We start from the raw sequence: 24,972 nt of genomic DNA on the forward strand, positions 1-24,972 counted from the left end.
CATACAGAGTGATGTATAAGTATGGCTCATTAATTTAACTATTTGAAAGTAACATCAGCAGGCAGGAGACTGCATTTATAGTAAACACGTTAAATAGTTTAATTTCTTTCAGGTGTGCAATGGTGTGCAAAATGTTCAATATCCAAATACAAAATAGAATCAAATGACATTTGCATTATCTTACAGAAAAAGTTGCCTCCTGCCCCGGGAAGGCCCCTGCTGCTCAGCCTTGCTGCTGTTGTTTAGGTGGGCGGTTCTTCCCCGCATGGCAGGCCCCTCTGTCACACGCGTCACCATGAAGGATGCGGTTCAAGTGGAGCGGCGTCGCTCCCGCCGGTCCTAACAGTGTCTACCAAAGCTCGGTGGCGAGACCGAGATGCTCCGTCTGTCCCAGGTGCCATACAACAGAGCCTGCCTGCGCCCTGGTGGCTCCCCGCCAGCCAGCCAGCCAGTCAGCCTGCCATCCCCGGACTGAGATTCTGCTGCTGTAGCTGCTGCTGCTGGCTTTGCGGTGCGGCTAACCCTGGCCTGCATGGCTTGCCTCTGGCAAACACGTTTTTCTCAGGACCCTGCACCACGACGACTCTCTCCCGAGCCCGCACGGGCGCATCCAGCCTACCCGCCCGTTGCCTGCCGGCGACGTGTTGGGGTTCGCTGCGCATGCTGGCGGCGGTTAGTGGAGCCCCACCCCCCCGGCGCGGGTTGGCGAGGCAGGGCCCTGCCTCTCAGCCCCGCCTGGCCTTTCGGCAGAGCGCCCCGGGGCCCCGATGCTGCTGCTGCTGCCGCCGCCGCCACTGCTGAGAGTCAGCCTACCTGGTTGATCCTGCCAGTAGCATATGCTTGTCTCAAAGATTAAACCATGCAAGTTTAAGTACACATGGCCGGTAAAGTGAAACTGCGAATGGCTCATTAAATCAGTTATGGTTCCTTTGGTCGCTCCCAGTTACATGGATAACTGTGGTAATTCTAGAGCTAATACATGCCAACGAGCACTGACCCCTCACGGGATGCGTGCATTTATCAGACCCAAAACCCATGCGGGGTGGTCCCGGGCCGGTTCCGTGCCGGGTCGCGGGAGTGTGTCCGGGAGCGATGGGTCTGCAGAGCACTGCTACATTGTTTTTATAGTCCGTGATGCATTTGATGCCCCTCCACATGCTCAGTGGGTCGTTGGATTGGAAGTGGCCTTGAACCTTGAGGGCATATGTGGACTTAGCGCTTTTTATTCCCGCCGGGTTCCTTCTGGCTGCTCTGAGTGCTGTTGCATCACTGTCTTTGAATGCAGTATCGCAAATTTTCAGCAGGGAGTACACCTTTCCGGTCATCCAGGGTTTCTGGTTTGGCCTGATGGTGATGGTCTTGGGGGTGGTCACATTGTCTATGCAGCTCTGGATGTAGCAGTGCACAGTCAGTGAGTATTCCTCCAGGTCCACATTGCTCCCTGTTGTTGCAGCCGCTCTGAACATTTGCCAGTCGGTGGTCTCAAAGCAGTCTTGAAACATGGACACAGCACCAGTTGGCCACACAGAGATGGTCTTTGTGATGGTGTCCCTGCTTTTCGACACTGGACTGTAAGCAGGAAGCATGACAAGTGAGATGTGGTCTGAGGCACTGAGATGGGGGCGGAGGGCTGCTCTGTAAGCTCTACTTTATTTGTATACACTTTGTCCAGGGGCCAAGACAGCGTACAGGCGAGAAGTGGAGAACCTGACACATGACAGAAGAGACGGACATGAACTGAGGACAAGGGTGTCCAGATTTTCAACACCGTTCAGCTACTCTGATCATTTTTAGTTCTGCATTTTCTGGAGTGTACGTTGCATTTATTTGCTAGTTGGTTACAAACTTTATCTGCAGAAGTGTTCGGAAAGTCGAACAGGTTTTATTTCCACTTTATGTTTCTATTTCTGCCTGTATAATTGTAAATATCTTTATCAGACACACAAGGGCAGCATTCCACCAAAAACAGACGTTGACAGGATTTTCAAGAAGAAACCATCAGTTTGTCTGAAAGCACCAAATTTGGTGTTTGATGAAACAGTCCACGAGTCGAGGAGGTTTTCTGTCCTGAAGAATAAATTCTCTGATCATAAAGATTCTATAAGCATGTAGTTTAGACTATAGAATGTTCTAGAGTTATGGATTAAAAACAGCAGAAAAGGTGACAAAAGTGAACTTCAGTGCACACAGGGGTCAAAAGTTAAAGTTGCTCCAAATTTGTTTAAAAGTGATGCAAATTATTTTTGATCAGTCAAATAATGTATATGCTTCAATCTGATTGGAGTATTTTTAAATGTTGACCCCTGTGTAACCCTTGATCGACCTCTACCTGGCTCCAACTGCCAGCCTGGGATGGCTCCATGTGGTACTGGACCACAAGACAAAAGTTCACATCAGCCAGAAATGAAATTAATGGTGATTTTTGTCTGCTGTCGTCTCCAAACAACGAACTCACTCAGTTATGACAAATTTGACAAACTCCAGATAAACTCAAGAAACCCTTTAAAAAGGACAGAGTCAGCTGTCTTTTCACCTGTGTGGAAGCTGTAACATTATTATTTTAACTCACCAATTTTCAGCTATAGATCAAAATGTCAGACTATCTTCACTGGTGTTTGTCCACCTTGTTTTTCTTGATGTCACATTGTGCCAACATGAAGACAAACTCGATATCCCCAAACTATGGAGCCTCCTTATTTCTGGCTCCACTTTCACTCCTGCTGCAGTACTCACTGTACCGTCCTGTTCACAACATGTTCACAGCATGTTGGCGATAATGATACTGAATTTAGGAGACAACATGGATGTCAATTTATGCATTAAGATTTGATTAGATTAGATAGAATTTAAGCATAATCATCTTTATTAAGCATCATCACAGACAAAATAAATCATCAAAATTCCTTAAAAAATAAGAATATATGAAGGAACTGAATGAAATTCCACATGTGTTAAGAAAACCCCATGTAGAGAAGCTCTGCAGTGATTTTCACAATATTTTCAAAATAATGGTGCAGCTTAGCTAAAATTTCCATAACAGTTGAGCTTATAGGACTAGGTAGTACAATCCCTTAACTAATCAGCACTTGGTAAGGGGTTAGGGCTAGAGGGGTAAACGCTTCACAGGGGTCTTCAGGTGGGCACCCTCCTTCTTTGGTGTTTCGTTGAAAGGCCCACGACACCTCCAGAGGGCTCAACTGCAACATCTGGCGTCCCAGATTTGCCCCCCTCTGCTTTTACCCCTCGGTGGTCATCTTGCAGCCCAGTTGCAGTCCTTTCTTTTCATCCAGATCCAGTTGCTGCTCCGTTCAGCTGCTCCTGATAGTGACTTGACAGCTTGTTGGAAGGCTTTTCCTCTCACTCCCATTACCTTAAGCAGCTTGGTTGTAGATGTGGCAACAAACCCTCTACAGCCAACCTCGACAGGAAGCACCTGGGCACGCCACCCGCGTTGTTCGGCGTCTGCTGTTAAGTCGGAGTACTTCAGTCATTTCCGCTCATATGCTTCACCAACTGCACCTTCCCAGGGTACAGTTAGCTCCACAATGAAAACAGACTTCTGCGAGGTTGACCATAAGACCAGATCTGGCCTGAGATTAGTTGTAACAATCTCAGGTGGGAATATAAGTCTCTGGGCCAAGTCAACCTGCATTCTCCAATTCCGGGCACTGTCTAAGAGGGTTGGTGATTCCATATTCGCTGCAGGGTTTGCTGGGAGTTGTCCTGCTCTTACAAATGTTGTGATGGATATGCGTCCAGGCACTGATGGAGGGAGGGCGTTGGTGCTGGTTCTCCTTTTTTCCAAAGAGATGGCCAGCTGTCGTAGCACCTGGTTGTGTCTCCAAGTATAGCGGCCCTGGGCTAAGCTGGTTTACAGCCTGTGAGGATGTGCCTCAGAGTTGCAGGGGTTTGACAGAGCACACAAGAGGGATCTTCACCAAACCACTGCCTGAGGTTTGTGGGTGTTGGAAGAACGTCATAGGTGGCTCTGACGATGAAGCTGATTTGGCTCCCTTCCATTTCCCAGAGATCCCTCCAGCTGAGCTTTCTTTGTTCCAGGCATTCCCAGCTAGTCCACTGGCCCTGTTTGGATTGTGAAACTGCCTTTGTGCGTCTGTCTGCCTCCTCTTGGTGCCGCACCTCGGTCACGACCAGCTTTCTCTTCTGGGTTGGTGTTGCTTTTTGCCACGTGGGTCGGCTTGTCCCGAGCCTAACCCCACCTCTTCCATGCTGCACCTGGCCTACGATGTCTCCATGCCTGAGAGCAGATTTTGCTTGCTCTATGGCCTCAGACGGGATCCATTTCCTCCCAGTTGCCAGTCTGGGAGCGGCCAATTGAATCCGGTCATCATGGGAGTCGGTCAGGGTCATGTTTAGCCTCACTTTGGTGCATTTAAATTCCTCTGTGAGGCTAGAGACGGGCAAATCCAGGGCACCATGTCCAAATAAGTTGATGTTACTGAGGCACCGTGGGAGGCCAAGCCACTTCTTGATGTATGAACTGACTGTCCTCTCAAGCTTCTCAACTTTGGTCTGGATCATTACCAGTTCTGGATCACTGCTGTAGTTTTTCATCTCAACATCACAAATGGGCATGAATGTGGGGTCTTTTACTTTTTAATTCGGGAGAAATCTCACCTCCACAATTCATTTTGTGCTTGTAAAAACATATAACAGTGCCTTTCGAAACTAAATAAATTCTCATTGGATTTGCTGTGGCGACCCCAAGTGCAAACAAGGGAGCAGCCGAAGGGACTTACTTTAGAATAGAATGTGTATTCTCTTTTAGAATGATTAATCAGCCGCCATAAATCAATTAGGCCCATATCTTCCTTTAACATATGAACTGCGTCTCTACCCTTAGAGCTAAGCAGGGCCGGCCCAAGCCTTTATGGGGCCTTAAGCAGAATTTCATTTGGGGCCCCCCTACCATCACCTCAGCACCAGATGCCTCATTATTCCATAGGCTACACTGTTATGTGTGTAACGTACCCACAATCATTAGCATTATTTGTAATTATCTTACATCATACAGGTGTCATTCTTGTTTTTAACCTTAAAGGGGTAATAAACTCATAAATATGTTTTAATTAACTTCTACATACAGAGTGATGTATAAGTATGGCTCATTAATTTAACTATTTGAAAGCAACATCAGCAGGCAGGAGACTGCATTTATAGTAAACACGTTAAATAGTTTAATTTCTTTCAGATGTGCAATGGTGTGCAAAATGTTCAATATCCAAATACAAAATAGAATCAGATGACATTCACATTATCTTACAGAAAAATAAAGTTGTAATCAAAATTAAATACTTAAATAATAAATATAATACTTAAATAATCTCCAAAATGAACATAGAAATCCACAACATAACAGCAATGTGTGGGCATAGCAATGCACAAACGCTTTAACTTTGGCCAGCAAACCATTGAGACCTGAGCTACTTTTCCCCACCTTTTGCACCAAATTAATCTGAGGAGTTGATCTGCCCTGCTGTTTAACTCTAAGTTTTTCTTCGTAAGGAAGACTATCAAATGGCTTCGCCAAAATCCGGTCCACAACGTTCAAATTGTCTGCTATTATGTGCAGCTTGCTACCTAGCTAGCTCGCTAGCTGGGACTGGCGCGAGGCTAATGTGAAGTTTGTCCGCCTGTGAGCGCTTTGTGACGGTGGAGGAGCTCAGCAGCACCCGCTGCTCGGTAGGGACAGAAACTACGATAGAAGTCAGAGTGATAGAAGTCAGTCTCCAAACACAAGCAGCTACAAAAAAACCCCACCAGAAATAGAAGCTCGATTTGTCGCTGGTCGTTTTTAACAAAGAAAATGCCGCTAAAAGGATTAGGAAAGTCTCCGGTTCAACTCAGAAAAGAATGAAAATGCTCCCACGGATGTTTACACCAAAAGATCGCTGATTCGCTCATTTCGCTGTCAATCAAAAAGGGATTCAGCCTCAGACAGATCATCCAATCATCATGCAGAAGCTGAGCGTCCGGACCAGCCGAGGCCAGCCCACTGCCCCATAGATCCCCAGACACGCTGAGCGTCCGATGGGTGGGACAAAGCCCAGCATTTATCCAATGACTCGTCTCGTTTCGCTGCATGCTTTGTGTCGCTATTGAAGTCTGTGGACTCTCAGTTCCACACTGTTTAAAGCGCTGTGAAGCTGCGGGTTTGAGTGAGAACAAAGCCGCATCGTTACCAGTGATAAGAAGCTGATTCTGAACAAAAGTTGAGCGCGTTGTAGCGCATATTTAGTCAATGACATGTACACACAACAGTATATATTTGATCACTTATTTTTTGACATTTTAGCAGTCTTAGAGCAATCGCCTCTGACTTTAAGGCACGTAAAGCACTTTACACTAAACGAACGGATCATTTCGCAAATAAAGACAACAAAAATTGTAATATTGCAAACCTACCTTTGTCTTGTTTTTTCTCGTCTTCCAACTTCTTTTTTCTTTTCTCCACTCCAGAGGGATAATTTCTTTTCTGAGACATGACTTGCACTCACTTCTTTCCTCACGATTTGTCATCGACCACGTGACCCAAGCGGTGCATCTAAATTTGCCCAACGGTGGCAGCAGCCAACAGGAGGCATCAATTAACCTAGTATTGGTATTTTGTCAAAATGAATTTATTTTTTTCGGGTGTAATACAATTTCGTTTAAATTATTCAATATTATTTTAATTTCATGTATATATTTACTTTTTTATCACAACGTCTCGGTGCTCTCGGGGCCCCCTGGTGGCGTGGAGGCCCTAAGCGACCACGTAGTTGGCGTATGCCTTGGAGCTAAGTGAACCTTTAGATGAACTCTTATCCAGAATAGGATCCATCATTTCATTCATATCACCTGCTAATATTATTTGTCCCTGCATATCTCTCAAAACTCTGTTTATCTCATGGAAGAAGTGAGGGTCTTCTTTATTGGCGCATAAATGTTACAAAGTATTAACTTTACCCCCTCTACCATAGCCTGGACACATACCATTCTCCCTTCTGCATCTTTAACTTCTTTTATCAATGAAAAGTGAATATTTCTTTTAATGAGGATGGTTACACCGTTGCGAGCACTTGAATGTGAACTATAAAAAATATGACCTATCTAACCCACTTTAAACCTCGACTCTCCCCCTCACTTAAGGTGAGTCTCTTGAAGAAATATTGTATCTGCTTGATTTGTCTTTAAATATGCCAATATTTTACGCCTTTCGATTGGATTTCCACATCCATTAATATTCCAAGACATATACGAGTATTTTATATATTTTCCAGTCATTACAGATTATGAATTGCAATATAACTTAAACCTGTAACCATGCCTTTAAACAAAAATGAACATTCTTGTCCCCTGAAAAACCTAATATGTGAGTGCACCCAGCCAAAATAAAACAAAACAAATGGAAAAAGGAACATTTCCATTATATAAACCATCCAAACAGTTTTAACAAAAGATCTACCTTAGAGCTGCCTAATGCAGCCTAGGGAAAAAAACCTTATCAGGTCCATAGGACGCTGCTCGTCTTCTCTCCCTCCAGAATGACAGGTGGCGAGGTCCGCCCACTCTCCAACAATCAAACACCAGGTGTCTCCTGCAGGCTCCTTACAGTGACGTCAGTCAGTCGTATTAGAGATCCCCTCTCACTGCTGCTCGCACTCCTCATGCTCGTCATCATTGCTGAAAAACTCTTCCGCTGCCTTTGGCGAGTTGAAGCTTACGTTTCCACTTCACCCGCAGTGTAGCCAGGAATGCCGGGGTGTATTTGACGTTGCGCTCCTGTAGCTTTCGCTTCACGGCTGTGAAAGCCTTCCTTTTCTCCGCCAGCTCTTTAGTCATATCAGGAAACACAGACAACCGGCATCCTCCCCAATCAAACCCGCGTTTCTCCTTAGCTGCCATAATAACTTTATCCCTTGCTGACTGCCTCAGGAAGCGTATGAGCACTGGCCTCGGGGGTTGGTTTGGCTCTGGAAGCGGGTTGGGGGCATGATGGGCGTGCTCAATCTCAAACTTGGCATCGTCACGCACGCCAAGCCCCTCAACCAACATCTTTCGAACACAGCTCAACAGTGTCCCGTCAGCACCAACCGTCTCTTTTAACCCAATAACTCTCACGTTGTTCCTCTTACTGTGATTTTCGAGGGCCTGAATGCGGTTGCACATATCGTCCACCTGTTTCTTCCTCTCACTGTCTGCAGTGTGTAGCCACTCTAAGGTGTCTTCTAAGCAGGAAATGCGCGTCTCAGCCTCCATTAACCTCTCCTGCATCACCACCGTTGTATTCAGTTCAGTTGTCGTCTGCTTTATTGTAGAAACATCAGTAGCGACACTTTGCAGCGTATTACTCATTTTGACAACTTCAGTAAACAACTTAGCCAAGTTAGGAGGAGAGGACGCTTCATCACCTTCTTCCTCATGTGGAGGACTGTTGCGGGTGGCCACGCGGCCCGAACTTTTAAGTTGCTTCGAGGCGGCCATTGTGGAATTAAATAGCTTAATTTTCTTAAAAAGAATGACAACTGCTCTTACACAGCACAGCAGAGGAAGAGTGGCATTAGGTGGAAGCCTGGACCACAAAAAAAAAAAAAAATCAATCAAAAAACAAGCCGGAGAACGGAGGGTTTCGAACCAGCTGCCATCTTGTTCGCCGTGCCCACGTGACTCTTCATCACTGTATTTGCATAGTATGAAGTCATATCAGGTGCTGTAGGGAAAAAAAATGTGGGAGAGACCACTGAATACATTATTAACCTTTTAATAATGTTTGGTTAATTCCAACTTCATAAATGCAGAGTATTGAAAAGAATTTACATAGATTTCTGGCTGAATTTGAACAATATATAAGCAGTATTAAGCTTATCGACACTCTCAAATGTCATAAAACTGTCACCCTCTGTAAGGATTTTCTTGAAAGAGAATTAATGTTAAAGAATCCATTTACTTTTGTTATTGTACATTTTCTATCTCTTTCTATTTATAATGGTAATACTATGAATGTTATTCTGTTCTTGTCCTTTGTTCGTTTACTGTTAATATATTTGTTGAATGTTTTGGAAAAATGTTGTGGGAGAGACCAAAAACACCTTAATAATAATACTAATAAACTAGATTCTTGGTTTGTTTATTTATTTTGCCAATAAATTGGCCATCATTCTCAAAATAAAATAACTTCTCAAGGCCAGGACTTCTCAAAGTCTGGAGACTAATTAGTCGCAACAAACCAGGTAAGTAGGCTGAGAGAGTCCAAGTGAGGTTTGTCGTTCAATGCGGGAACAGCCGCGGAGGCAACTGTTTCAATGGCACTTTGAATGAGGAGGATTGTCGATATTCCTCCGCTCAGCGCTTTGCAGCGGAGGTGAGGAGACCCACTGCTGCTCGGTGAGAGCAGAGACTAGATCAATACGTGCTTTCACTTTTGAGCCGCCAAACACCAGAAAAGTCTCCAGTGACGCCAGGAAAAGGAGCTAGATGTGTCGCGAGTCGCTTTTAAGAAAATAAAGCCCTGGTCCCAGCAAATAATGAAGGATGAATAAGAGCCACGCAGCATGTTTTTTTTTTTTGTTGTTGTTTTGTTTTTTTGCTACAAGAGGATTTATTCCATACCATACCACTTTATTGATATAGCACATTTCACAAACATAGTTTCCAAAGTGCTGTACAAAAAAAACACACACAGAGGACCACACACTCACGCTGTGTTAAAAGCCAAAGCATAAAAATGGGTTTTGTGACGAGACTTAAAACACTCTTCAGTGGGGGCTGTTCAGATGTTAAGGGGCAAATCATTCCACAGCTGAGGGCCCACCACAGAAAAAGCCCTGTCCCCCTGGTTTTCAGTCTCATCACGTCTCACTAATTTAGAAGATCTTCACTTAGCCTGGAAAAAGAGTTTGTTGCTCTATAAAAAAGCCCTCCGTAAAGCTAGGACATCTTTCTACTCATCACTAATTGAAGAAAATAAGAATAACCTCAGGTTTCTTTTCAGCACTGTAGCCAGGCTGACAAAGAGTCAGAGCTCTATTGAGCTGAGTATTCCATTAACTTTAACTAGTAATGACTTCATGACTTTCTTTGCTAACAAAATTTTGACTATTAGAGAAAAAATTACTCATAACCATCCCAAAGATGTATCGTTATCTTTGGCTGCTTTCAGTGATGCCGGTATTTGGTTAGACTCTTTCTCTCCGATTGTTCTGTCTGAGTTATTTTCATTAGTTACTTCATCCAAACCATCAACATGTTTATTAGACCCCATTCCTGCCAGGCTGCTCAAGGAAGTCCTACCATTATTTAATGCTTCAATCTTAAATATGATCAATCTATCTTTGTTAGTTGGTTATGTACCACAGGCCTTTAAGGTGGCAGTAATTAAACCATTACTTAAAAAGCCATCACTTGACCCAGCTATCTTAGCTAATTATAGGCCAATCTCCAACCTTCCTTTTCTCTCAAAGATTCTTGAAAGGGTAGTTGTAAAACAGCTAACTGATCACCTGCAGAGGAATGGTCTATTTGAAGAGTTTCAGTCAGGTTTTAGAATTCATCATAGTACAGAAACAGCATTAGTGAAGGTTACAAATGATCTTCTTATGGCTTCGGACAGTGGACTCATCTCTGTGCTTGTTCTGTTGGACCTCAGTGCTGCTTTTGATACTGTTGACCATAAAATTTTATTACAGAGATTAGAGCATGTCATAGGTATTAAAGGCACTGCGCTGCGGTGGTTTGAATCATATTTGTCTAATAGATTACAGTTTGTTCATGTAAATGGGGAATCTTCTTCACAGACTAAAGTTAATTATGGAGTTCCACAAGGTTCTGTGCTAGGACCAATTTTATTCACTTTATACATGCTTCCCTTAGGCAGTATTATTAGACGGTATTGCTTAAATTTTCATTGTTACGCAGATGATACCCAGCTTTATCTATCCATGAAGCCAGAGGATACACACCAATTAGCTAAACTGCAGGATTGTCTTACAGACATAAAGACATGGATGACCTCTAATTTCCTGCTTTTAAACTCAGATAAAACTGAAGTTATTGTACTTGGCCCCACAAATCTTAGAAGCATGGTGTCTAACCAGATCGTTACTCTGGATGGCATTTCCCTGATCTCTAGTAATACTGTGAGAAATCTTGGAGTCATTTTTGATCAGGATATGTCATTCAAAGCGCATATTAAACAAATATGTAGGACTGCTTTTTTGCATTTACGCAATATCTCTAAAATCAGAAAGGTCTTGTCTCAGAGTGATGCTGAAAAACTAATTCATGCATTTATTTCCTCTAGGCTGGACTATTGTAATTCATTATTATCAGGTTGTCCTAAAAGTTCCCTAAAAAGCCTTCAGTTGGTTCAGAATGCTGCAGCTAGAGTACTGACGGGGACTAGCAGGAGAGAGCATATCTCACCCGTGTTGGCCTCTCTTCATTGGCTTCCTGTTAATTCTAGAATAGAATTTAAAATTCTTCTTCTTACTTATAAGGTTTTGAATAATCAGGTCCCATCTTATCTTAGGGACCTCGTAGTACCATATTACCCCATTAGAGCGCTTCGCTCTCAGACTGCGGGCTTACTTGTAGTTCCTAGGGTTTGTAAGAGTAGAATGGGAGGCAGAGCCTTCAGCTTTCAGGCTCCTCTCCTGTGGAACCAGCTCCCAATTCAGATCAGGGAGACAGATACCCTCTCTACTTTTAAGATTAGGCTTAAAACTTTCCTTTTCGCTAAGGCTTATAGTTAGGGCTGGATCGGGTGACCCTGGACCATCCCTTGGTTATGCTGCTTTAGACATAGATTGTGGGGGGGTTCCCATGATGCACTGTTTTTCTCTTTTTGCTCCGTATGCATCACTCTGCATTTAATCATTAGTGATCGATCTCTGCCCCCCTTCACGGCATGTCTTTTTCCTGGTTTTTTCCCTCAGCCCCAACCAGTCTCAGCAGAAGACTGCCCCTCCCTGAGCCTGGTTCTGCTGGAGGTTTCTTCCTGTTAAAAGGGAGTTTTTCCTTCCCACTGTGGCCAAGTGCTTGCTCATAGGGGGTCGTTTTGACCGTTGGGGTTTTTCATAATTATTGTATGGCCTTGCCTTACAATATGGAGCGCCTTGGGGCAACTGTTTGTTGTGATTTGGCGCTATATAAGAAAAAAGTTGATTGAAGTTGATTGATTGATCACAGGCACAAGCTGGAGCTGGCCCTCGGACCTCAAAGCACGGGGAGGCTGGTCAATTTGGATGAGGTCCGAAATGTACGCCGGTGCCAGTCCATTCAAAGCTTTAAAAACAAACAAAATCAACTCTAAAATGAACTGGAAGCCAGTGCAGGGATGCTAAAATCAGAGTAATGTGCTCTCGTGTTCTGCTACCAGCTAAGACTTTTTTTTAAAACTTCATATAGTCTTGCGGTACGTTTGGTGAGTACACATTTCTTTTATTGTTGCTTGAAAATGATTTTTGGGGACTTTTTCATGTGCCTGTTTGATTGAGTGGTGTCGCATTGAAAATCTACTGTCTTTAGCCTCCGGTGTTATCGTCACGGGGTACGGAGGCAGGACCCGCAAAGAATTCAAGTCATTAAAAAGATATAAACCTCTCTCAGTGGCCACGGAGCTCTGCGGCTCCGATTACCGAGACCGTGCAGCGCTGCGGATTTTGCCACAAGAAGTCTGTCCTTGCGAGCAACAGGTGTCACCGGCCGCTCCGCATCAGAACAGTGAGCTTAGTCTCTGGACTTGCTGCCAAGTTGGCAGCAAGTCCATTCAGTAGACAGGGAGGTGGTGCCGGCTGCACAGCAGACACGAGGGAGGTGTGAGTGGCCCGCTGCGGCGTTTACCGAGCCCTCAGACTCTGTAAGCACATCGGAGGCAGTGAGAGCAAGGCGTCGGAGAAGAACGTCGCCCGCTGTCGATGTCGCCGCTAATCTGAGCATGCAGAGCTGTATCTTGCATTCACTGCAGCTTACTTTTGGATGTTGAAACCAGGACGTGTATAACAGTAACATTACTAACAGATAAAATCAATTTCAATGCGGGATCGGACTGAAGGCGCTAGCTCTCCGTCTTCTCCCCGACGTCATGGAAATGACCCGGATGTACAAACTGTTTTCGCGGAGGGCTAAATTTTAGCTGCAAATTTGTCATTTTTAAACGAAGATTTCTCCACTGAATTACAAATTTGGGCTTACAGATTTACTATACTGCATTCATAAGGGTCTTATAAATACATATCAGCTATTTCTTTCTGAAATCTGACCACATTTATTTCAATGCAAGTCTACTTTAAACAGATTGTTATGGGGCTCGCTGACAGTAAACCAAACTTGGCACACATTTGACCTTTGGATGACCTTACCCACTTCCTGTTGGTTTGTCTGTGGCTGCCACCCAGCACACAAGACAAACACTGTCAGACTGCAATTTTAGTTTCTTTTCAGATTTTAACTTTGATTGATTCATTATTGGCTGTGGCACCATGTGGAACTACTGCATCTGAACTCACAGTGGATATAGAAATTATAGAAACACATTCTTGACTTTTTCACATTTAAATGTTTGTATTTTCTCTCTTAATGCCATAAATTTGTCAAAGTAAATTTGGGCTCCTCTATATTTCATTTATATTATTATATTACATTTATGCTCAATCCTGATATTCATTAATCTCACAGTGAACATATATTTCTCCAACATAATGCAAAATAAAGAAACAAGTGAAAATAATTGAAGACCTAATTGTGTGACTCCTTGACTATAACACAACAAAGTGTGTGTGTGTGTATGTATATATATATATATATATATATATATATATATATATATATATATATATATATATATACGAGGTCTGCAAGAAACATAACGTACCTTTTTATTTTTTTCAAAAGCTATATGGATTTGAATCACGTGCGATTACATCAGCCAACCTTGAACCCTCGTGCGCATGCGTGAGTTTTGTCACGCCTGTCGGTTACGTCATTCGCCTGTGGGCAGGCTTTGAGTGAGGAGTGGTCCAGCCCTCTCGTCGGAATTCCTTTGTCTAACAACTTGCTGAGAGACTGGTGCTTTGCTTTATCAAAATTTTTTCAGAACCTGTGAGGCAGATCGAAGTGGACACCATTCGAGAAATTCAGCTGGTTTTCGGTGAAAATTTTAACGGCTGATGAGAGATTATGGAGTGTTACTGTCGCTTTAAGGACTTCCCACGGAGCGGGACGTCGCGCAGCGCTTTGAGGTGCCGTCATCAGCCTGTTTCGAGCTGAAAACCTCCAAATTTAAGCCTCTGTTGACCCAGGACGTCGTGAGAGAACAGAGAAGTTTCAGAAGAGCTCGGGATCAGCAGTTTATCCAGACATTCCACTGTTAAAGGAGATTTTGTAATGAAAGACATGCGGACGGATTGGCGCGTCGGCAGGCAGCCGGCGCGGCGCACCGCCACAGGAAAAACACCTCCGTGTTGATAACCATTTGTAAAAACCAGGTGGCTTTTGATGGCTTTCAGTAGAGTGAGTATCTGAGAAATTGTTTAACAGCTGGACATGTTCCAACTTGTCTTTAAGGCTTCCAACGGAAGGCTTTTATATATATATATATATATATATATATATATATATATATATATATATATATATATATATATATATACACTCAACAAAAATATAAACGCAACACTTTTGGTTTTGCTCCCATTTTGTATGAGATGAACTCAAAGATCTAAAACTTTTTCCACATACACAATATCACCATTTCCCTGAAATATTGTTCACAAACCAGTCTAAATCTGTGATAGTGAGCACTTCTCCTTTGCTGAGATAATCCATCCCACCACACAGGTGTGCCATATCAAGATGCTGATTAGACACCATGATTAGTGCACAGGTGTGCCTTAGACTGCCCACAATAAAGGGCCACTCTGAAAGGTGCAGTTTTGTTTTATTGGGGGGGGATACCAGTCAGTATCTGGTGTGACCACCATTTGCCTCATGCAGTGCAACACATCTTCACATAGAGTTGATCAGGTTATCAATTGTGGCCTGTGGAATGTTGGTCCACTCCTCTTCAATGGCTGTGCGAAGTTGCTGGATATTGGCAGGAACTGGTACACGCTGTCGTATACGCCGGTCCAGAGCATCCCAAACATGCTCAGTGGGTGACATGTCCGGTGAGTATGTCGGCCATGCAAGAATTGGGACATTTTCAGCTTCCAAGAATTATCCTGCTGCAACATGAGGTGATGTTCTTGGATGTATGGCACAACAATGGGCCTCAGGATCTCATCACGGTGTCTCTGTGCATTCAAAATGCCATCAATAAAATGCACCTGTGTTCTTCATCCATAACAGACGCCTGCCCATACCATAACCCCACCGCCACCATGGGCCACTCGATCCACAACATTGACATCAGAAAACCGCTCACCCACACAATGCCACACATGCTGTCTGCCATCTGCCCTGGACAGTGTGAACCGGGATTCATCCATGAAGAGAACACCTCTCCAACGTGCCAAACGCCAGCGAATGTGAGCATTTGCCCACTCAAGTCAGTTACGACGACGAACTGGAGTCAGGTCGAGACCCCGATGAGGACGACGAGCATGCAGATGAGCTTCCCTGAGACGATTTCTGACAGTTTGTGCAGAAATTCTTTGGTTATGCAAACCGATTGTTTCAGCAGCTGTCCGAGTGGCTGGTCTCAGCCGATCTTGGAGGTGAACATGCTGGATGTGGAGGTCCTGGGCTGGTGTGGTTACACATGGTCTGCGGTTGTGACGCTGGTTGGATGTACTGCCAAATTCTCTGAAACGCCTTTGGAGACGGCTTATGGTAGAGAAATGAACATTCATTCGCCTGTGGGCAGTCTTTGAGTGAGGAGTCATCCACCCTCTCGTCGATTTTTTCATGGTTTAGGAATGGCTCAGAGACTGCTGCTTTGTTTGATAAAAATGTTTTCAAAACTGTAAGGCACAACTGAGTGGACACCATTCGATAAATTCAGCTGGTTTTTGTTGAAAATTTTAACGGCTGATGAGAGATTTTGGTCTGGTAGTGTCCCTTTAAGGACAGCCCACGGAGTGGGACGTCACGCAGCGCTCCCAGGTGACGTCGTCTGGCTGTTTCGAGCTGAAATCATCCTAATTTAAGGTTCTGTTGACCCAGGACGTCGTGAGAGAACAGAGAAGATTCAGAAGAGGCCGGCATGAGGCGTTTATGCGGACATTCCACTGTTAGAGGTCATTTTGTAATGAAAGAATGTGCGGGCAGAGTCACATGTCGGGCCGGACCCGACTGCGGGGGGGTCGCGACAGGAAAAACACCTCCGCTGGAAAACTTAATGGGCAAGTTGGAACATGTCCAACTGTTAAACAATTTCTCAGTTACTCACTTGTTGAAAGCCATCAAAAGCCGCCTGAATTTTACAAATGGTTTTCACCACGGAGGTGTTTTTCCTGTCGCGGCGCGCACAGATTTGCGGCGTCGTCACGGAAACGACTCTGCGAATTTTCTCTGTTCTCTCACGACGTCCTGGGTCAACAGAGCCTTAAATTAGGATGATTTCAGCTCGAAACAGCCAGACGATGTCGCCTGGGAGCGCTGCGTGACGTCCCACTCCGTGGGAAGTCCTTAAAGCGACAGAAACACCTCATAATCTCTCATCAGCTGTTAAACGTTTCAACGAAAACCAGCTGAATTTCTCGAATAGTGTCCACTCGGATATCCCTCACAGGTCCTGAAAAAAGTTTGAGAAAGCAACGCGCCGTCTCGAGCAGCGTCTCAAACAAAGGAATTCAGCGGAGAGGGCTGGACCACTGCTCACTCAAAGCCTGCCCACAGGGAAATGACGTCACCGACACGCGTGAAAAAACTCACGCATGCGCACGAGGGTTCAAGCATGATTGGTGTAATCGCATGTCATTCAAATCCATATAGTTTTTTTTTTTTAATAAAACTGCCGGTTAGTTTTATAAGATACCTCGTATGTATGTATATATATATATATATATATACTGTGTGTGTGTGTGTGTGTGTGTGTAAAAAAAAAAAATAAAGTTCCAAAAGTCCTGCTGTTGTACAGATTTATATAAAAATGTGTTTGTTTATTTCTTAAATTATTATTTTGTGTTTTATTGAACAAATAAAGTGCATGACAAATGAGAACCAGTAATAAAATGTTGAAACAGTCAGGGGTGAAAATCATCAGAATTATGCCAAATTAGAAAAAAATTACAAACAAAAAAATAATACAAACACAATTTAATAATAATAATAATAATAATAATAGTACACACCTAATGTTTGTTAAAGGAGACCTGCATTGAAAAAAATGCAGTCAGATTTTTTGAACAAAAAATGACTTACATTTACACATGAGATCCTTCTGAATGTAGTAAAGTAAATCTGCAAGCCCAGATATGTCATTCAACGGAGAAATCTTCATTTGAAAATGACAAATTTACAGCTAACTGTTGTGTGGGCCGCTGAAGAGGAGGTGCTGCTGGCCCACCACCACCAGATGGCGCCCTGCTTGGAGTGCGGGCTTCAAGCACGAGAGGGCGCCGGAGCCACTGGGAGTGACAGCTGTCACTCATCATCAGCACCAGCTGTCACTCAGTCAACTCATCACCATCACCATAAAGGCCGGACTGCAACTCACCTCCTTGCCGAGAAATCAGCTACCTTGGAGGTAATTTCTCTGCTGACTTACAACATTGAGTAATAATCTGAACTTCTTTGCAGCCGTTTTCCTGTGGTGTTGCCTTATCTGTGGGATTGGTGTTTGGTGTGATCAGCGACGGCTTCGCTTCACACCCCAACCAGATAAGTGGTTAGACAGGAGCTGCACGAGTGTGTGACGGGAGGTGGAGGTGCTCCCTCCCAAAAGAACACAGACTGTGGGATTACTGAGTGTGCGTACTCACACTCACCTGTGCTGTTTCTGTTCTCTGCCAGCAGTACCAGGTCTGACAGCTGGAGATGGTGACCACCTGGGGACCCAGGACTTGGCGGCTCCGGTGTTCTTCAGATCCGTTGGTGGTGAGGGCCGTGTGGGATCCGCCTCGGTTCTGGACGGGCGTCTTCTATCCTCAAGCCTGCCCACACGTCACCCAACGTGTAATTGACTATAGTCCCAAACTGATTGTTGTCTGTATTCCGTTGTGCACAATTTACAACATTAAATTGTTACTGTTTGGCTTATCCATTGCCCGTTCTTTTACGCCCCCTGTTGTGTGTCCGTGTTCCTACACTCTCACAACAGCTAACATTTAGTTCTCCGCAAATTGTCCCTCTCATCATGGATGCTGCCGAGACGTCACGGACAAGACCCTCTCCCAGCATGCATTGCGCCAATTGTAATTAGTGGATTTACGTCAGTTTGCATCACTTACCTTTTTGTCTTATACGGAAGGATCAACGGTTTTTTAAAACTTCATATTGTCTTGCGACACGTTTGGTGAGTACACATTTCTTTTATTTGTGCTTGAAAATTATTTTGGGGGACTTTTTCATACGCCCATTTGACTGAGTGCTGTCGCATTGAAAATCTACTGTCTTTCACCTCCGGTACCGTCACGGGGTATGGAGGCAGGACCCGCAAAGAATCCAAGTCATTAAAAAGTTATAAACCTCTCTCAGCGGCCATGGAGCTCTGCGGCTCCGATTACCGAGACGTGCGTTGCTGCGGAAAGTCTGTCCTTGCACAACAGGTGTTACCGGCTGCTTGCATCAAAACAGCGAGCGTATTCTCTGGACTTGTGCCAAGTTGGCTGCACCTCCATTCAGTAGAGAGGGACATGGTGCTGGCTGCACAACAGACACGGGCAATGTGAGTGGCCTGCTTCTGCGTTTACCGAACATGATTCGGTAAATGCAGCAGAGGCAGAAAGCGAGGCGTCGGTGAAGAACGGCGCCCGCTGTCGACGTTGTTGCTCATCTGAGCACACAGATCTGTATCTCACATTCATTGCAGCTTACTTTTGGATGTTGAGACCAGGACGTGTATAAGTAACATTACTAACAGATAAAATCAACTTCAATGCGGGATCGGACTGAAGGCGGGAGCGCGTCGTCTTGTCCCTGACGTCATGGAAATGATACGGCTGTACAAACTGTTTTCACAGAGGGCTAAATTTTAGCTGCAAATTTGTCATTTTTAAACGAAGATTTCTCCGCTGAATTACAAATTTGGGCTTACAGATTTACTTTACTGCATTCACAAGGGTCTTATAAATACATATCAGCTATTTCTTTCTGAAATCTGACCACATTTATTTCAATGCAGGTCTACTTTAAGTCACATTTATGAATGTGTGACTTTAGAACTACAACAAAGGTTAAAGAATGAAGCTAAATCTCGACACCCCCAAAATTATTTGTTAATAATTCAAATAGTTCTCAATTAATATAATACTCAATTAATAATCTGTTAATTGTTGCAGCTTTACTCACAGCCAGTTTTCTTCAGATAAGTCATGCTTGTTGGTGTTTGTTAAACTCATCCTTGAGAAGCTGGATGTTGCGTGTGTTTGGTGGTTTTCTTGGTATATTGAATTTGATCTTTGAGTTAAGATTCTGGGGATAAGAACCAAGGTTCTCAGTACGTGGCGGCGGGGCGGCACGGTGGTTTAGTGGTTTGCACTGGTGCCTCAGCGCAAGAAGGTCGTTGGATCGATTCCTTGCCTTTTTGTGTGGAGTTTGCATGTTCTACCCGTGTCTGCATGGGTTTCCTCCCACAATCAAAAACATGCTTATTTCGGGTCTGCTCCTTTCTCTGCCCCTGACCAAGGCAGTGTTTACATCTGGAGTTGTTCCACGGGTGCCGGACTGTGGCTGCCCACTGCGCCTAGTGGTTGGATTGTGTCTAACTGTAATTAGGATGGTTACATGCAGAGGACATGTATGTATATACAACCCCTGGCAAAAATTATGTAATCACCGGCCTCAGAGGATGTTCATTCAGTTGTTTAATTTTGTAGAAAAAAAAGCAGATCACAGACATGACACAAAACTAAAGTCATTTCAAATGGCAACTTTCTGGCTTTAAGAAACACTATAAGAAATCAATAAAAAAAGATTGTGGCAGTCAGTAACGGTTACTTTTTTAGACCAAGCAGAGGGAAAAAAATATGGAATCACTCAATTCTGAGGAAAAAATTATGGAATCACCCTGTAAATTTTCATCCCCCAAATTAACACCTGCATCAAATCAGATCTGCTCATTGACATTGACCCTATGCCATGACATTGACCCTATGTGTCTTTTTGCAAGGAATGTTTTTGCAGTTTTTGCTCTATGGCAAGATGCATTATCATCTTGAAAAATGATTTCATCATCCCCAAACATCAATCAATCAATCAATCAATTTTTTTATATAGCGCCAAATCACAACAAACAGTTGCCCCAAGGCGCTTTATATTGTAAGGCAAGGCCATACAATAATTATGTAAAACCCCAACGGTCAAAACGACCCCCTGTGAGCAAGCACTTGGCTACAGTGGGAAGGAAAAACTCCCTTTTAACAGGAAGAAACCTCCAGCAGAACCAGGCTCAGGGAGGGGCAGTCTTCTGCTGGGACTGGTTGGGGCTGAGGGAGAGAACCAGGAAAAAGACATACTGTGGAGGGGAGCAGAGATCGATCACTAATGATTAAATGCAGAGTGGTGCACACAGAGCAAAACGAGAAAGAAACAGTGCATCATGGGAACCCCCCAGCAGTCTACGTCTATAGCAGCATAACTAAGGGATGGTTCAGGGTCACCTGATCCAGCCCTAACTATAAGCTTTAGCAAAAAGGAAAGTTTTAAGCCTAATCTTAAAAGTAGAGAGGGTGTCTGTCTCCCTGATCTGAATTGGGAGCTGGTTCCACAGGAGAGGAGCCTGAAAGCTGAAGGCTCTGCCTACCATTCTACTCTTACAAACCCTAGGAACTACAAGTAAGCCTGCAGTCTGAGAGCGAAGCGCTCTAATGGGGTGATATGGTACTACGAGGTCCCTAAGATAAGATGGGACCTGATTATTCAAAACCTTATAAGTAAGAAGAAGAATTTTAAATTCTATTCTAGAATTAACAGGAAGCCAATGAAGAGAGGCCAATATGGGTGAGATATGCTCTCTCCTGCTAGTCCCCGTCAGTACTCTAGCTGCAGCATTTTGAATTAACTGAAGGCTTTTTAGGGAACTTTTAGGACAACCTGATAATAATGAATTACAATAGTCCAGCCTAGAGGAAATAAATGCATGAATTAGTTTTTCAGCATCACTCTGAGACAAGACCTTTCTGATTTTAGAGATATTGCGTAAATGCAAAAAAGCAGTCCTACATATTTGTTTAATATGCGCTTTGAATGACATATCCTGATCAAAAATGACTCCAAGATTTCTCACAGTATTACTAGAGGTCAGGGTAATGCCATCCAGAGTAAGGATCTGGTTAGACACCATGTTTCTTAAGATTTGTGGGGCCAAGTACAATAACTTCAGTTTTATCTGAGTTTAAAAGCAGGAAATTAGAGGTCATCCATGTCTTTATGTCTGTAAGACAATCCTGCAGTTTAGCTAATTGGTGTGTGTCCTCTGGCTTCATGGATAGATAAAGCTGGGTATCATCTGCGTAACAATGAAAATTTAAGCAATACCGTCTAATAATACTGCCTAAGGGAAGCATGTATAAAGTGAATAAAATTGGTCCTAGCACAGAACCTTGTGGAACTCCATAATTAACTTTAGTCTGTGAAGAAGATTCCCCATTTACATGAACAAACTGTAATCTATTAGACAAATATGATTCAAACCACCGCAGCGCAGTGCCTTTAATACCTATGGCATGCTCTAATCTCTGTAATAAAATTTTATGTTTTAGTTTTAATGTAATGTGCTAATTTTTAAGGTTTTGTGAGCACATGCTGTGCCCAGTGCATTATGGGTACGATGTAATCTCAGTACACTCACGACAGGACAAATGCATTTCAGATACTCTGTTCAGGCTCCACGGACAACAGCATTAAACTCTAGTGTTAAATATGGACCAACATCTCTGAGGAATGTTTCCAACACCTCAGTGAATGTATGCCATGAAGAAGTAAGGAAGTTCTGAAGGCAAAAGAGTCCAACCAGGTCTCGCAGACCAAACGGTCCCCTAAAAATCGGTCCGCCTGCCTTCACTGCGCATGCGTCATTTGGGACCACAGCAGCTCTGTTGTGGGCTGGGGTGTTTGGCTGGCTTGGTTTTTGTTTTCTGTTTCTCCCACCAGGTGGTATGCATTCAGGACTGAGTGGCTGAGCATTAGGACCTCACCCTGAACACCTGAGGCTTGTTTTCACATGCAGGTCATCAGGACTCACAGCTGTGGTGTATTTTGTCTTGATCAGAGATTGCTGCATTTACACCTTGAATGCAGTGTGTGATTGCCAGAGACTCAACCTTGTGAGCAGACGTGTGAGATCGACGTCAGGAGAACAATCTCACCATCACGGACGCAGAGACCGCTCCAGGTTTGACGCCACAGTCTGTGAAGGAGGATTGGGTGAGGTCTCACGCTCTTCAGCACACTTCCTGAGGTAATTTGGTTTTGGTGACTTTTATGAAGTAATGACAGTGGATTTGGTGTCCCTCACACCTTGTGTTATTGAGCTGTCACGTTATGCTAATTGTCTAATCAGCTTCTGCTGCAGTGGAGATTTGAACTGAGTTGTTCCGTGCCTGCAGGGTGAGAATCTGATGTATAGATTTAAGCCAGGAAGTGTTTGCTGATTGTGTGCACCTTTGAGTTGTGTCTCTCTGTGTGGAGTTGGACTCACCTCATGTTTTCTTTCTTCACAGACTCGGTTTGTCGCGGCCACCTGGGGGGTGTCGGCGGGGTCCCTGGGTCCGAACTGCTGTGGCTCCGGACCGTTTGCGCTGTTGAGAGCGCGCCGTGTTTCCGCCTCACCAGACCGTGGACTTTTTAGTTGTTTAGCATGTCACTCACTGTTATGTTTATTAAATTCTGTTATCCTTTGAACCGTGCTCTGCTTATTTCGTGCTGGGTCCTTTCAAACGCTGGGTCGGTGCTCCGACCGCGTCCGAAACATAACAAGCTCGTCTGAAAGTGTCTCTCTTCACCCAAAACGATCAAAGGGATGAATATGATTAATATGCAGATGTCGCGGACAAGAATGAGCGAAGCTCATCAGCATCTCACCATGTCATTTAGGTCCTTCAGACTTTATTTTGAGTGTATGCTTCAGGGGAGCATTAGCATGGCAAAAACCTTTCAGCTTAACCATTCAGCTTCATGTTAACCATCAGATGACAAAGTAAAACCTCTTAAATCATCTAAAGTAAGTTTTGAGCAGAAACGAGGCAGTTTTAAGCAGAAATGGGGTGATAATCGCTTAATTTCACTACTGTCACACCGAAATGACGTAGGCGCAGCTGCACGTCAGACGTCTGCCGTGCAGCTGTGCTCTTATCGGTCCGCCATCTTTTATCATGAAATAAGGCTGTGTGGAAATGATTGTTGTACAAAAGCTTCATATATGTCGTTGAGATAGATGATGACTGAAGTGCAGTTTGAAGAAGAGACGAGGTGATAATCATTGGTGGATCACAGCTGACACTTAGAAATGACCCATCCGCAGTGAACACAGGGCGGACTGATTTTTGGCGTCAGTGTATTCGCAAAGTGTACCTAATAAAGTGGCCGGTGAGTGTACGTCTCCTCATCATACATACTACATACGTACATGAAGTACCTTGCTTTTAATACACAATCACAAAACATCACAACCACAAAACACACACTGTTTTTAGTTTAAAACACTATAATGTGACATTAATAATCACAACAGCTGCAGAATTTGTTTTGGACCTTTTCATCAAGCCAGAACCCCAAAGGAATGAGTTGTTCAATTTTGACAAAACGTCACAGACAAGAATTGATTTTATTGTTCTTCCTGTAGTTGTTGTGAAAGTGTAGTGACACGGACCCACAACAGGGGGCGCAAATGAACGGCCAATAGATGAGCCAAAAGGTAACAATTTAATGTTGTGAAATGTGCACAACGAACATACAGACAATCTCAGAATATAATTACAGTCAATCCACAAAGGTGACGTGTGGGCAGGCTCGAGGATAGAAGACGTCTGTCCTGAGAAGAGCCGGAACCACACGATTTCCGCCGCCACAGAACCTGGTGAATACTGGAGCCGCCAAGTCCCGAATTCCCAGGTGATCACCGTCCCCGACTGTCGGATCTGGTACTGCTGGCGAAGAACAAAGACAGTCAAGTGTGGGTGTGTGTACACCCAGTAACAACAGCGGTGGGAATGCCACCTCCACCTCTCACTCAATAACTGCAGAGTACTGTAGATTCCTCAGGGGAAAGGAGTGCCTTCAGCGCTCTCTCAGCTTTCACCGACGGAGGTACCAGTACTCCTGCAAACACTCACAATATCCAAATATTGCAATCACAAATGGCTGAGGATATTACCTCCAATCAAGTATGATATCTCGGCAACGAGGTGGAGATGACGTCTGGTCTTTATGGAGTGAGAGGACGTTGAGTAGATGGGTGACAGCTGTCAAGAGGTAATGAGTGACAGCTGTCACCCCCGGCTGTCCATGGCGGCAGCGCCCTCTCGTGCCTGAAGCCCGCACTTCAGGCAGGGCGCCCACTGGTGGTGGGCCAGCAGTACCTCCTCTTCTGGCGGCCCACACACAACAGTAGTATTATCATTGGGCTCATTAAAATAAGAAGCAGAAAAGACTAAATTAAATGTGACTGAACTAATTGTGTTCAACAGTCAAAGCAGCAGATCTGCATCAGATTATGGAAAATGTAAAATCTGTGATCCTGTGGCTGGTTGCAGGACACAAAAGTGAAGGATTAGTAAAGTTAATATTTCTAAAATTGATGTCCATCTTCAGGTGGCCAGAATGCAGGAAACAGCTTCATTTTAAAATCTTTTTTCAAACTTTTCTGAGGAA

The 24,972-nt window shown here is 44.1% G+C and overlaps 1 long non-coding RNA gene across 1 annotated transcript; it reads left to right on the forward strand.

Moving 5' to 3' along the window:
* Window positions 1-788: 788 nt before the first annotated feature.
* Window positions 789-24,658, forward strand: LOC117507609. Its single transcript, XR_004559790.1, has 4 exons — window positions 789-1,061; window positions 14,096-14,100; window positions 14,217-14,222; window positions 24,648-24,658. It is a non-coding gene; the product is annotated as an uncharacterized LOC117507609 (long non-coding RNA).
* Window positions 24,659-24,972: the final 314 nt, after the last annotated feature.

The sequence above is a fragment of the Thalassophryne amazonica genome, chromosome 3, assembly GCF_902500255.1.
Source record: "Thalassophryne amazonica chromosome 3, fThaAma1.1, whole genome shotgun sequence".
Classification (NCBI taxonomy): domain Eukaryota; kingdom Metazoa; phylum Chordata; class Actinopteri; order Batrachoidiformes; family Batrachoididae; genus Thalassophryne; species Thalassophryne amazonica.